This window comes from Ptychodera flava, chromosome 15, assembly GCF_041260155.1.
Source record: "Ptychodera flava strain L36383 chromosome 15, AS_Pfla_20210202, whole genome shotgun sequence".
NCBI classification, from domain to species: domain Eukaryota; kingdom Metazoa; phylum Hemichordata; class Enteropneusta; family Ptychoderidae; genus Ptychodera; species Ptychodera flava.
In genome coordinates, this window is record NC_091942.1 from 19,373,147 (window position 1) to 19,386,932 (window position 13,786).

Here is a 13,786-nt window from a genome sequence, read left to right on the forward strand (position 1 = left end):
AAAATGAAATCTGGTGCAGACAACACTGGGGCACTTTGCAGTATGGCTTTAAGTGTATCAAATGCCTGTTGGCATTGCTCTGACCAAACAAACTTTACTTTCTTTTTAAGTAAGTTAGTCAAAGGCTCAGTAATTGTGGAGAAATTTGGACAGAATTTTCTGTAGTAACCAGCCATACCGAGAAAGCGCATCAGTTGTCGTTTGCAGTTTGGTATGGGAAAACTTGAAATGGCACTGATTTTGGCATCAACAGGTTTTACCTCACCCTGTCCTACAGTATGTCCGAGGTAAGTTACCCTTGCCCAACCAAACTCAGATTTGGCAAGGTTGACAGTCAACATTGCTTTGCTCAGTCTCTCAAAGAACTTCCGCATGAGCTTGATGTGTTCCTCCCAGGTGTCACTATACAGGACGACGTCGTCAACGTAGGCTGCACACCCGTCTAGCCCGGATATGACGTCGTTGATCATCCGTTGGAACGTTGCCGGAGAGTTCTTCATTCCGAATGGCATCACCTTGTACTGGAACAATCCGTCTGGTGTAACAAAGGCGGATATTTCACGAGCACGATCCGTCAGAGGGACTTGCCAAAATCCCTTCAGTAGGTCAAATTTCGTCACATACTTGGCTTTTCCCACTCGGTCGATGCAGTCATCAATCCTCGGGATTGGGAAAGTGTCTGTCTTTGTTAAAGTGTTGACCTTCCTAAAGTCCGTGCACATACGATAACTGTGATCTGATTTGGGAACAAGTATGCACGGCGAACTCCAGTTACTTTTACTGGGTTCAATAAAGTCATTGTCCAGCAGGTATTTGACTTCTTCCTGGAGATATTTTGCTTTTGTTGGATTCAGTCTGTATGGATGTTGTTTTACAGGCTTACTGTCCCCAACATCAACGTCGTGATAGATGACGTTCGTCCTCGTTGGAACATCTTGAAACAGGTGTTTATATTCATGGAGCAGTTCTTTCACCTGTTGTTGTTGTTCTGGCTGGAGGTGTGCCAACTTTGTAGACTCCAGCTTCTCCAGGATTTCTGAGTTCTGAAGCTTGACCGAGCCCAGCTTTGAGTTTAGAGTATTTTCACTCAAGTCAGTTTCAGTATCACTATCTTCATAATGGCCAGAACTGACTGTACTGACAGGCTTTGTTTTAGTAGGATTATCCCTATCCAAATATGGCTTAAGCATATTTATGTGACATAGCTGTTTTTGTTTTCGCCTGTCAGGTGTTATTATGATGTAATTTAAATCACTCAATTTCTTATCAATTAGATATGGCCCAAAGTAACGAGCATGGAGTGGTTTGCCAGGAATTGGAAGTAGAACAAGAACCTTTTGACCTGGTTCAAACTTCCGTTTTGAGGTGCTTTTATCATATTTGGTTTTCATTGACTGCTGAGATGACTCAAGATTTTCTCTGGCTAATTCACATGCTTTAGAGAGTTTTCGTACGAAAATCTGACACATATTGCAAAATATTCAGACAATCATCATCGTCTGATAGGAATTTCTCTTTAACGAGCTTAAGTGGGCCACGGACTGTATGTCCAAATACAAGCTCAAATGGGCTAAAACCAAGAGACTCCTGAATTGACTCTCTAACAGCAAAGAGCAAAAAATGAATTCCTTCATCCCACTGCTTCTCTGTGTCAAAACAGTAGGTCCTAATCATGTTTTTCAAAGTTTGATGAAATCGCTCAAGAGCACCCTGACTTTCTGGATGATAGGCGGATGACCTATACTGTTTAATGCCTAGCTGATCCATTACTTGTTGAAAAATACCAGACATAAAGTTGGAGCCTTGATCGGACTGGACACATTTAGGGAGGCCAAATAAAGTGAAAAATTTGACTAAAGCTCTCACTATAGTCTTTGTCTTTATATTTCTCAGAGGTATGGCTTCGGGGAACCGAGTTGATGTACACATTATTGTCATCATGTACTCATTTCCTGATCTTGTTTTTGGTAGGGGCCCAACACAGTCTATTAGAATCCTACTAAATGGTTCTTGAAATGCAGGAATTGGCTGTAAAGGGGCCTTTGGAATGGTCTGATTCGGCTTTCCTACCATTTGACATGTGTGACAAGTTTTACAGAAATGTGCTACATCCTGCCTGAGATTAGGCCAATAAAAGTGACTGAGAATTTTATGATAAGTTTTCCTGACTCCTAAGTGACCAGCCCAGGGGGTTTCATGGGCCAGGCGCAATATTTCAGCACGATAGGGCTTTGGAACCACAATTTGATGTTTTATAGCCCAATCGTCATCAACCAAAACGTCTGGAGGTCTCCATTTACGCATGAGAATACCAGATTTTGTATAATAGGAAACAGAGCTATCTGAAGTTTTACCTTCATCATCTACCCTGTCAAACAAAGACAAAATATCTGGGTCTTTGTGTTGTTCTGCAATGAGATTTGATCTAGAAAATGTCTGACTTTGGTCAGCAGAAGTTTTACTGGAAGTTTCAAATCCACGAGGGATAACGGAATGATCCGTGTCAAACACCTGACTGAGAAAGGTGTCATTTAAGTCAACATCTGTGACATTATTTTTGAGAGTATTTTGATTCTCGGAAGTTTTCTTTGACATGGCTCGAGTAATGGCACATGAAGGAAATAAATCGGGTATCTCTTGTTCAATTGGCTCTGGATCCTGATCTAAAGTAGGATTATCAGTCACAAGTGGATTAGTAATGACCTTGTCCCCAGCAAGGTCGTTTCCAAGAAGAAGGTGAATCCCTTCAAAAGGCAAAAAAGGCCTAATACCTAAAGCCACAGGTCCAGAAACAAAGTCCGAAGACAATAGACATTATGGAGAGGAACAGGAATGTAGTCATTACAATCTACCCCCTTAATAAGAACTTTAGAACCTGAAAATGACTTTTCAGAAAACGGCAGGGTATCTGCCAACAAAAGAGACTGGGAAGCCCCGGTATCTCTTAAAATTTTGACAGGGGTAGCGGAAGAGAAATCACTAGAAAGTGATATAAAACCATTATGAATAAATGGCTCGAAAATACCCATAATGCTATCTTGAGAAGAATTGACCTTGACCTCATTAATTGGGGATAAGAGGGATTTAACCTCAGAAAATGTGTTGCACACATTATTAGACTCTAATTGAGTTGATGAAGAAATAAAGCCGGTTGGCTTAGATCCACTTTGACCACTTTGACCTTCACGTTTTCTTTTCAATTTGAAACAATCTGACATTAAATGGCCGTCTTTCTTACAATAATTACAAGAAAGTGTACCGAACTGTTTGTCAGAAGGAGATTGAGACTTGGGATCTGATGATGTGTGAGTGTTACTTAAATTTTGTGAACTGTTGTCATTTGATTTCCTACTTTCCTTTGAGAAATTCTTGGATGAAAAGGAGGAGTTAAATTTACCTGCATTGTTTCTGTATGAAAAGGACTGGGATGGTTTGCTGAGAAATGAAGATTTGTGGGTCAATGAATAATCATCGGCCAAACGTGCAGCAACCTCTAATGTATCTGCCTTTTGTTCATTGATAAACGTCTTGATGTCACTCCGGATGCACCTTTTAAATTCCTCAATCAAAACGAGCTGTCGTAATTTGTCATAATTCTGACTGACCTTTTCAGAAGAACACCAACGATCAAACAGTTGTTCTTTTGTTCGAGCAAATTCAACATAAGTTTGATCCTTCACCTTCTCACAATCCCTAAATTTCTGACGGTGAGCTTCAGGCACCAACTCATAGCCCTTGAGAATTAATTCCTTCACAGAATCATAATTTGAAGCCTGCTCTACTGACAACTGAATGTAAATTTCTCTGGCTTTACCCACCAAAGCACTCTGCAAAAGCATAGACCAGGACTCCTTAGGCCAATTCAGACTCTGAGCAATTTTCTCAAAATGAAGGAAATATTTATCAACATCCTTTTCTTGGAAAGGGGGAACTAACCTGAAATGCTTAGTGATGTCAAACTTGTCTGAAGGGAAGAATTTTCCTGACTGTCCAAGCTCTAAACGTTTTATTTCTACCTGTAATCGCTGTTCTTCCAATTCTCTCTCCTTTTCTCTCTGTCTTTCTTCCATTTGTAATTCTTTCTCTCTCATTTGTAATTCTAGTTTCTTGATCTCCAAATTTGTCTGCATTTCTAATTCTAATTTTCTGAGTTCAGAGGTAGACTCGGGCTCATAATCTTTCAGGGTGGATTCCTCAAATTGGCCTAAATCAACTAGATGTTTGGCAATACGGTACTGTATTTCCCTCTTGCGCATAGATCTTTTGACTTCTACTTTAAGGAAATTGGCCAGTGTTATGAGGTTGTCTTTTCTGAGGGAATTAAATGTGTCCTGATCAAGGTCATCCATAAATTCGTCTGGTTTAAATTCCGCCATGATTAAATTTCGCTGAGTTCACAGTATACAGTAGTTTTGAAAAGGCTGTCAAAATGTTGTCAAACGGCTCAAAATATTCGTCTCCCGGACGAGCCCCCAATTTTGTTACGTGCAGAGAAAACGAACAAAAGGGTGAACTCAGCAAATAACGTTTAAACAGAATTTATTACAAAAATAAAACTAATTGCTAAGTCAGGGATAGAGTACAAGCTTTAAAAGTGTACAGACTACTTATCTCAGCTGGGACGGCAAAGCTCCAGTCTCAGAGTTGTAACAGTCAGTCGAATGAATGAACAGTCCTTTGGCTTGCAGGCTTGAAGCTGCACAAAGTCCACAGTATAAATCCAGCGTTGACAGTGAAGGTCTTGAAAGTCTTGAGAATGACTACTGCTGGAGTTTAGTAACACACAAGAGACACGATCCCAAAAGTCTGACTGGAAGCTGTGCACGTCCCTTTTATAAAGGCATGTAAGAACAATCTAGAACTTTTATTGACATGCTAATTACTGTTCTAAAATTATCTCCCTTACACAACTAATCAACTTTCCAGAACATTCCAAACATGACTAATTGAATTCAAGGTTGTGAGGTCATCAAGGGCAGTGACCTTGGGAATGTTCTAGACTAATTGAACTCAGGTCATGATGAGTGTGGGGAAATGACCTACATAACAGATGTGTATATATATATATATATATATATATATATATATATATATATATATATATATATATATATATATGTATATATACATATACCATCCCCTTTCAAAAATCTAAGGATCCAACGCTAACAGTCCTATGCTTGAACACAGTTGCGGATACCTCTAAACCTTCTCTGACCAAACATAAGTTTCTGTCGCAGTAAAATGAAGGGCTGCATTGTGGGGGCTTGGAATAATCAATGGATAAGCTAAAAAGCCAATATGGTTGTAACAAGTGACGGGCATGGCGCATTTGTCATGAATGGTGATCATTGGTATATCTTCTCATCATTTTTGTATTTTAGGTTCAGCTTTTAAGAATTCTGTCTCCATACGACGTTCAAAACTGGTACAAACTGTCGATATGACTTCTTTGTGTCTGTGTGATGATTTCTCTGTTTGCTCGCTTGGCGCTGTCTTTCTTTTTTGTATCTGTCCCTCTCGTTTGTGTTTATCCATCTTGTCTATCCGTCTGTCTGTCTGTCTGTCTGTCTGTCTGTCTGTCTGTCTGTCTGTCTCTGTCTCTGTCTCTGTCTGTCTCTGTCTGTCTCTGTCTGTTTCTCTTTCTCTGTCTGTCTGTCTGTCTGTCTGTCTGTCTGTCTGTCTCTCTCTCTCTCTCTCTCTCTCTCTCTCTCTCTCTCTCTCTCTCTCTCTCTCTCTCTGCACCTACACATCATGCACCTGTGATTTACACGCACGTTCTGTAAACGAACTTTCTTGTCTAAAGCTCTGGTTACCATAGCAGCGGCAGACACCGACGATAACACTCACATAAATAAGCGAAAGGACCGTGTGCATGGTTTGAAAAAAAAAATTGCCTCGTAAAATTTTCCTCGTTTTCGTGGTGGACTTTCATAATCTTTCCACAAATTCATCAAGATTTAATGACGATAGTTAAGCAGTGGGCATTGTCTGCTATATGCAGTATTTTGTAGAAATCTGTAATAATGGCAACCCATGTATAGTCGTTGAGGCTCGGGTTGAAAATGGAATACCCAGCTAGAGATCGGCAGGTAAACCCTCTCAGTCCGTATCCATTGATTCATTCAAAAATCCTAATTCGTACAGATTTAATTGTGAATCTTTATTTGAAGAAGTAATGGCAGCTGACGTTGATGTCGACATCACAGCGAAAAATTTCTGTAAAGTTTGGACGCAGGCAAAACAGACCTTTCCGCGGTACACTGGATTCAAATTTCCAGCAATCGTGTTTTTTGTCTCCGTTCTTTTGTTTCGAGTGCGTAAGTACATCGATTTATCAAGCCACTGCAAAATAAATACTGTCCTCCTATGGAAACGGTTAGCGACAGTTGCCATGGCGATATGTCAACACTGGAAGTTGGTGGACGTCCAAGTCCCACCGTAACCATCGGTTCCTCGGCCAGAGACACCTGCGGGTGGTCTGAAAATTTCCCAGGCGCTGGTAACACGAAAACCCATCAAAAGTACTCGGTTCTAATTTTGTGTCATGATCAAGGCACATACAATATGGTTGCAAAATCCAATTTTTCAAATATAATTTCCTACTCGCATCTGGTTTGTCGCTGCAGTCGTTGTAATGGCAGAGACGAACAAGCGCGACTGGTCCATTTCATCACATTTTGCAGACAAAATTAATTTCATTAACTTATGCATTAGATAACTCCTTCTTATTTATATAAGCGTCGAGGCAAACATATTTTAATCCTAACAGTTCATAACCTGGCTGTAATGAACCCCTACACACAACAAACATAGCAATGGTTTCGAGAATAAACTATGAGAGGCTGGTGAACAGAAAGGGGAAGATTCGCAAAAAAATCTTGAGGGATTACATATGTAACAAGAGAACCAAGGAGTGAATTAATTAATTAGGCCTAATCGTCAATGGATAATGACCTGTGATGACGTCAATTTTATTTAATTTGGCAAAAAGCCACTGAAAGAGAAATAGCTGTTACCTCTCATTAATTAATATTTTCATTGTTCCTGTTCCACAAAACAAACTCGTCTCCTTTTTATCCTTCTCCCTCGAGTACTTTGAATGAATAAAAGGCTAATCGTCTTGATGAGGCAGTGAGTTGTGTAAAGCATCGTATAGTGTTACTGTTGAGAAGTGAATTTCTATATATTTAACTCTGCCATAGAGCGGCTTCAATTTCACAATGAAACCGGGCAATAAAGGGAGGCAGAGCGTGTTGAACAGCATTTTAGGCGCGATTTAACGAGGAGGTGTGCTTCACAAATAGCACAAAAATAATGAGAAAACACATTGGGTGTTACACAAGATGAAGCCTCAAATTCCGCTGTGGTCTTCCAACGTTATTAAAAAAAAAATCAATCTAATATATGTCAGAGGGAATCAAATTTTAACTCGAGAAGAATCTTTAATGACCAGCCGAAAATTTCAAATAAAACTTTCGCGCGCTTTTTTCAATTGAATTCATATCCAAGTAGGTACTAGTCAGAAGATTGGTATTATTATTCCTGTATAGACAGAAACCGAGTGTTTATGCGGACTGTTGCTGTAACTTTTGATAAGGTATCATTTTTAGGTTCTATCAAACTAGCTGCAATAATTGTAGCCCTTGGTTGGTTGGGATTGGGCTTCTGTCGTGCGGCTCGCGCCTTGCCCCAACCAGGGCTACAATTTCTCCCAATACCTGCTCGTGTAAAAGCTGCAGTGCGGATCTACACTGCATGGTCCAGGCACACACGGGGCCGCATTATCAGAGAATCTCCCCTTACCGTGTGCAAATTTCACCATAATCCTGCTCCCAGATAATGTTAGAGCCCTTGTAACTCCTATCGATGGTCAACTTTACTCCTTGCGGCTGAAAAATGACAGTTTAATGACTCAGGCGCGAAGTCAATTCGAACCTGACCGCCGTCGTTGAACTCTGTACCCAGCCGACTTGTACCATTACATTTTAGGGGTGGCCGACAGGTGTGAGGGAGCTGAATGAGCATGCTTACGGGTAGCCCTACGAGCCCTACACTGCCTCCGGAGCCAAAGCCGGACACTCTTGCCATACTCGTAGGACTAGCTTATGGGAGTGAAAGGATGGGTAATTTTCATGACAATATGTAACTCTTAGTGAATAAAGAGAGATACTTTTGCCAAAGTTCAACTACGCATTTTATTAGTTCAATAAATCCTCTGCTGTATCTTCCCAACTTTCTCAAATATTAAAGTTACGTACTAGTTCAATAAATCCTACACGGGAACGGGTCATTTAAAGCAGTGAGAGCTTAGTGCCCATGCACATTGTTCAGAGCGTGCCTAAGTTAAACTCCATAACTAGTTCAACTTTCACAACTAAGTTCAACCATCCACCTTCATGGTACAACTACATGAACAAGATGCCGCTGTGTGTCAATGTGGAAAGAGTGGTTCCAAGCAAAATCTGTTCGACTAAAAAGGTCACAATGTGTGAAGTGGTGTGCCAAAACGACATTCTTGTCCATGAAGGCGTGACTTTGCACAATTTTTTTAAATCGGATATTTACCATCTAGTATCAAAGTTTGACATATCGACGATTTCGGGATTACTGTGAAATCGCCGATCGACACTGGACGAGAATGACTTGCCTTGTGCCTCAGCACGCTGCGTCTGTGAAATCGCCTATACTTACCGAATATTTATCGGCGATTTCCGGACTCTAGATGATACTACAATGACTAGCCTTGTGCCACGGCACGCCGGGTCTGTGAAATTGCCGATATTTATTTATAGTTTAACTATACTTATACTTTGCCAAATACTTTGCTATTTGTATACTACACGTAGGTATTTTACTGTTTTTGTACGGTCGTAACATTTTTTATCTTAATAAACTCATTACACAAACGCGGATTACATTCCAGGTTAATTTTCTCACAGGACATTTATGTAGTCTCGCTTCGAACCATAGTGAACTTTACAGTGTGCATGATGAACTCAGTATGGAAATAGGGTCAATATAGGAACGACTTCCTCCAATCTGATTAAAATCAGATGTAGAGTACAGCGACGTCTTCTTATGCGTACGCGGTATTCTCTCGCTGTCGCGTAGTGAGAGGCGACAGCGAGAGAGTACCGCGTACGCATAAGAAGACGTCGCCGTACTCTACCTTTGATTTTAATCAGATGGAATTCCTCCATCCGTTTGTTCATGACTACTTCAATAATGCAGTGTTTATCAGTTTAAAATTTCGGCATTTTCTTGTCTGTCAACGTACATCTTTATGACGTAGTAGGCCGGGTTGTATGAGGATTTCTTTACATCATTTTCACGTCTGTGCTTTTTCATGGATACATCTTTCTCTTTGTAACAAATTCCTTGTAATCAGCATGTTTTACATACCTGCTTTGATATTGAGCTCAACAGTTTTTGAATAAATCTAATAAGATTTGAAGCACCGCAACGAAGACTTGTCCCTTTATTATTATTATTATTATTATTATTATTATTATTATTATTATTATTAGTAGTAGTAGTAGTAGTAGTAGTAGTAGTAGTAGTAGTCACAGTAGTAGTAGTATCTAAGCTTCCCATTTTTACACAAAGTTGAGAATGTTCCAGACTAATTAAACTCATGTCATGATGAGTGTGGGGTAAAATGACATACATAACATGATCAAAAACAGAAGTGGACCAAAAATGGACTCCTGAGATACACCACACCAATCGACAAAACATGAGCGTGTACACCTAAAACTAACATTGACTTCTTCCTGTAAGGTATGATCGAAACCACTTCAGTGACAAGTCAGAAAACCTGTACACAGAAAGTTCGCTCAGCAAAATGTTATGATCAACGATGAAAAAATCTTCACGTAAATCTTCATCCATATTCTGTAAAAGTATAGACCCTGGTCAGTTAACTTGATAGACTTGGTTCAAGTCTGTGATTTGTGAATGTTTGAGTGGAGTGAACGCAATGACTTGTATTTTGCTTTCATGTGAAACGCGCGCGTGAGTGGACGCGATGAGTAGGGTGAACGCTATACAGCGGAGTTTCACCCGGAATCACAGACTTGGCTTTCTTGCAGGGTTTGCGTTGCTATAAATTATTCATGAGATGACGTTTTCTTTACTCATATATTATTCATAAGATGACATCACTAAATTTTACACATTGGGAGGAGTTACCAATTGACCCAAACGAGACGTGCATAAAACTCACATGGCGTTGTTGACAAAATGTCGAGTGCGATCACTCCCACAAAAGTCAGCACGACCTCTGTTCTATCACCGAAAACGCGTGAAAATATGTGGTGTTTGTGGGTCCCATGTTACAAAATGCGAAAATCGTGGCCGGTTATTCAAGGATGGAAAAAGACACCGTCCTTACAGTTGGAGCCTGTTCTCTTACGTGCCCGAAGCGATGGAAATCAAAACAATGTGGAGCGACTTCGTATGTCAGTGATTTTCCGGTCCTACTAATTACTGCCCGTCACTGCCCGTCAGGAAATTAGCCTTCCAATTACTGTAATCAGTCGATATTTCAATACCAAAGATCACTTATATAATAGAAAGCTACAAAATAAGAGTCTGTTTTACTCCAAATGCCCGAGTCCTGTCTCAGAACTAACGTGAATATTGGAGCGCTAAGTTCTCTACTCGACGGGCAGTGATGATAGGCAGTGTTCGGACATCGATTACGATCAGCGTTGCCCCTCGTTTGCAAATCAACGTTGTTGGGGTCTGGGACGACAATTTTGATTGGTTGTATAGTAAGTAATGTTTTTGATATGAGATATCAACTGATTACAGTCGTTGAAAGGTAAATTTCCCGACGGCAGTGACGGGCAGTGGTCGAAGGTCGACGGGCAGTATGTATGGCCAATGGTGATGCATGTACGATCACACGATTAGCGTTGCTACTCGTTCGAAAATCAACATTTTTCGGATCTTGGCATATTATTTCGTTCGTTTTTACAAAGAGTAGTGGTCTTTGGTATTAAAATATCGACTGATTACAGTAATTGGAAGGCTAATTTCCTGACGGGCAATGACGGGCAGTGACGGGCAGTAATTAGTAGGACCCTATGTCAGTGATTTTCCGCTGCCGGTTGGTGTGCAGACGAACACATCTTTTCCCTCAATGTAACTCTCAACAAGCTTTCTTTGGTAATCTCGCATGATTAGCGGTGGTCGACCGATCAGTTGTAAAACGCGGTGGATGTACGAACTTGATGCTATTCGCCCAGATATAAAACGTACTCGATGTCTAGCTTTGCACGGAGATGACAACAAACTTTTTAATGCATGCAGAGGTTTATTAGCAAGCGTTCTTCTTATTGGCCAGAATAACGGCGGGGGCTGTCAATCATTTTGTATTTGCTCTACGTCACTGTGTACACAGTCCGTCTCACCGCCTGTACTTTGCAAGAAGTCCAAGTCGGTGAATCCGGCAGAAACTAACTCACTACTGCGCAGACTCAAACGTGACGCATTCAATCGCTGGGAAAACCTGGCGTGAGCTGCCAAATTCCGGATAGGTTTGTACGAAATAGGAGAGACACAAAAGAAACTATTATAAATGATTTTATTTTTTTAAAATTCACCGACTTGAACCAAGTCTATTAACTTGACTAAAGCAATGTGACAAGAGTGATGTTAACGTTGTCTGATGATTGTGAGTTGTGACAAAAAGATTAAATGCATAAAACTGTAAAAACTAATATAAACATGTTTTTCTAGTATTTTAGGTAGAAGAACTGGTAGGAGGGAGATAGGCCTATAGTTGTTGACATCACTCTTTAGAGCCTCCCTTATGAATCGGAACTATTTCAGCACATTTGAAACAGTCGGAAATTGTACCACTATAAGCTTCAAGATTAAAAAGAGTCGCGAATATATGTCAGACATTTCACCACTTTACAGCTTGGCCAAGCGCTAGTCTGGTTCGAACTTCGCTACTAGATGATACTAGAGTTTGTTAATTAGGCGGGTAAATATCCGATATATATCGAAGATTTTATAGCCTTAGAGATCTATATCGTATAGTATAGTAGCCGTAAATATCGATTGGATATCTTATAATTATATTGCGGTGTCCTCTTGTTGTCAGAGCATCTGTATAAAATGACAAAGACCAGACGACAGACTTTGCATGGCGTGAATATCTCTTTCACTTCTTCAGAAATAAAGATGGCAAGTTCTTCAATGGTCACTGGTCTCTCTTTGCTTTCAGCGATAGTTGTATTCTTGCAGTAATTGAAAAGGAGCAAACGGTCCTATGACCTTTTTACAATCCTTCGAAAAGATAACGTTAAAATAACAACTACTGCCACTAGCGCGCTACTGCTAGTGCCACCGTTTTCATTAGTCCCTCACACCTGTCGGCCACCCCTAAAATGTAATGGTACAAGTCGGCTGGGTACAGAGTTCAACGACGGCGGTCAGGTTCGAATTGACTTCGCGCCTGAGTCATTAAACTGTCATTTTTCAGCCGCAAGGAGTAAAGTTGACCATCGATAGGAGTTACAAGGGCTCTAACATTATCTGGGAGCAGGATTATGGTGAAATTTGCACACGGTAAGGGGAGATTCTCTGATAATGCGGCCCCGTGTGTGCCTGGACCATGCAGTGTAGATCCGCACTGCAGCTTTTACACGAGCAGGTATTGGGAGAAATTGTAGCCCTGGTTGGGGCAAGGCGCGAGCCGCACGACAGAAGCCCAATCCCCACCAACCAAGGGCTACAATTATGCAGCTACTATCAAACAAGTGCTGGCAGTTAAATGTTCTTTTCAGTGAAGTGTGTTGAAGTACAACGCAATAACCCTTTCAGCACCGTGTGCTGTGAATAACATGCAACGTATATTCTGGTGCATACTAACATTAAGCTGTCAAAAATAATGATGAAATTTAGTGATTCTGTATTGAAGAATTGAATTCTTGGCGTTTTGGTTCGGTTTTGGCCGTAGGGCAAGAAACAATGTTTTACAAACAGAACAATAACACCAGGAAATACGTAAAAAATAACGCTTAAGGAGCTCAAAAGAAGGGGACCTGGAAAAAATACAATTACCCAATAATTTGGGACGGAAAAAAATCTTGCGTTTAAAGGTCAAACGCTATGTTGTTGATGTGTTTAGTCCAATTGTTTTTGCGGTTCTAAATCGATTATACTTTATATGGGTTTCGAGATGATTTTATTGTAAAAAATACCAACTTTTAATATGGCGAATTTTCTTCTTGTAAATAGTACGGGCTTGCGCATAGGTGCCAAATTGCCTTGAAAAAGCAGGAGTCACGTGACTTGTTAACTCTCTGAGACGACACAAGAGGAAAAGTCACCGTTGCGGTATCGGCACAACTGTATTACTTTCCAGGGAAACGATATAAAAAATTAAATTAAAGATACCGAAAAAAATGTCACCGGGGTATTTCTTTGTCGGTGTGAACACGTGGAAGAGGGATTAATCACAAGTATCGTCCATAAATTTTTGAAACTCCAAATGCTTTGTCCGGAATGCTGTCGCTATCTTTCGTAGAATGACCGCAGGCGAGTTTTGCAATTTGTTTTGAAAGTGTGCGTCATCGATCGTCACCCTGACAACAGTGGTTGCCAGGGCTTTTGTTGATCCACTTGTGATCCACTGTTAAAACATTCTACCTCGTGCACGCCCCTGATCGTCAGGGAAAGGAGCTCGGATATAATGCTCCGTATCCATGATAGGGCAAGTAATTTTTTTATAAAGCGTATTGTACCCCTGCATATTGTGACCCTTGGA

General features: G+C 40.5%; 1 protein-coding gene across 2 annotated transcripts in view; it reads left to right on the forward strand.

Moving 5' to 3' along the window:
• The window catches only part of LOC139151449 (mucin-22-like), a 49,703-nt gene that overhangs the window by 21,954 nt on the left and 13,963 nt on the right, over nt 1–13,786 (forward strand). The window lies entirely within an intron of this gene.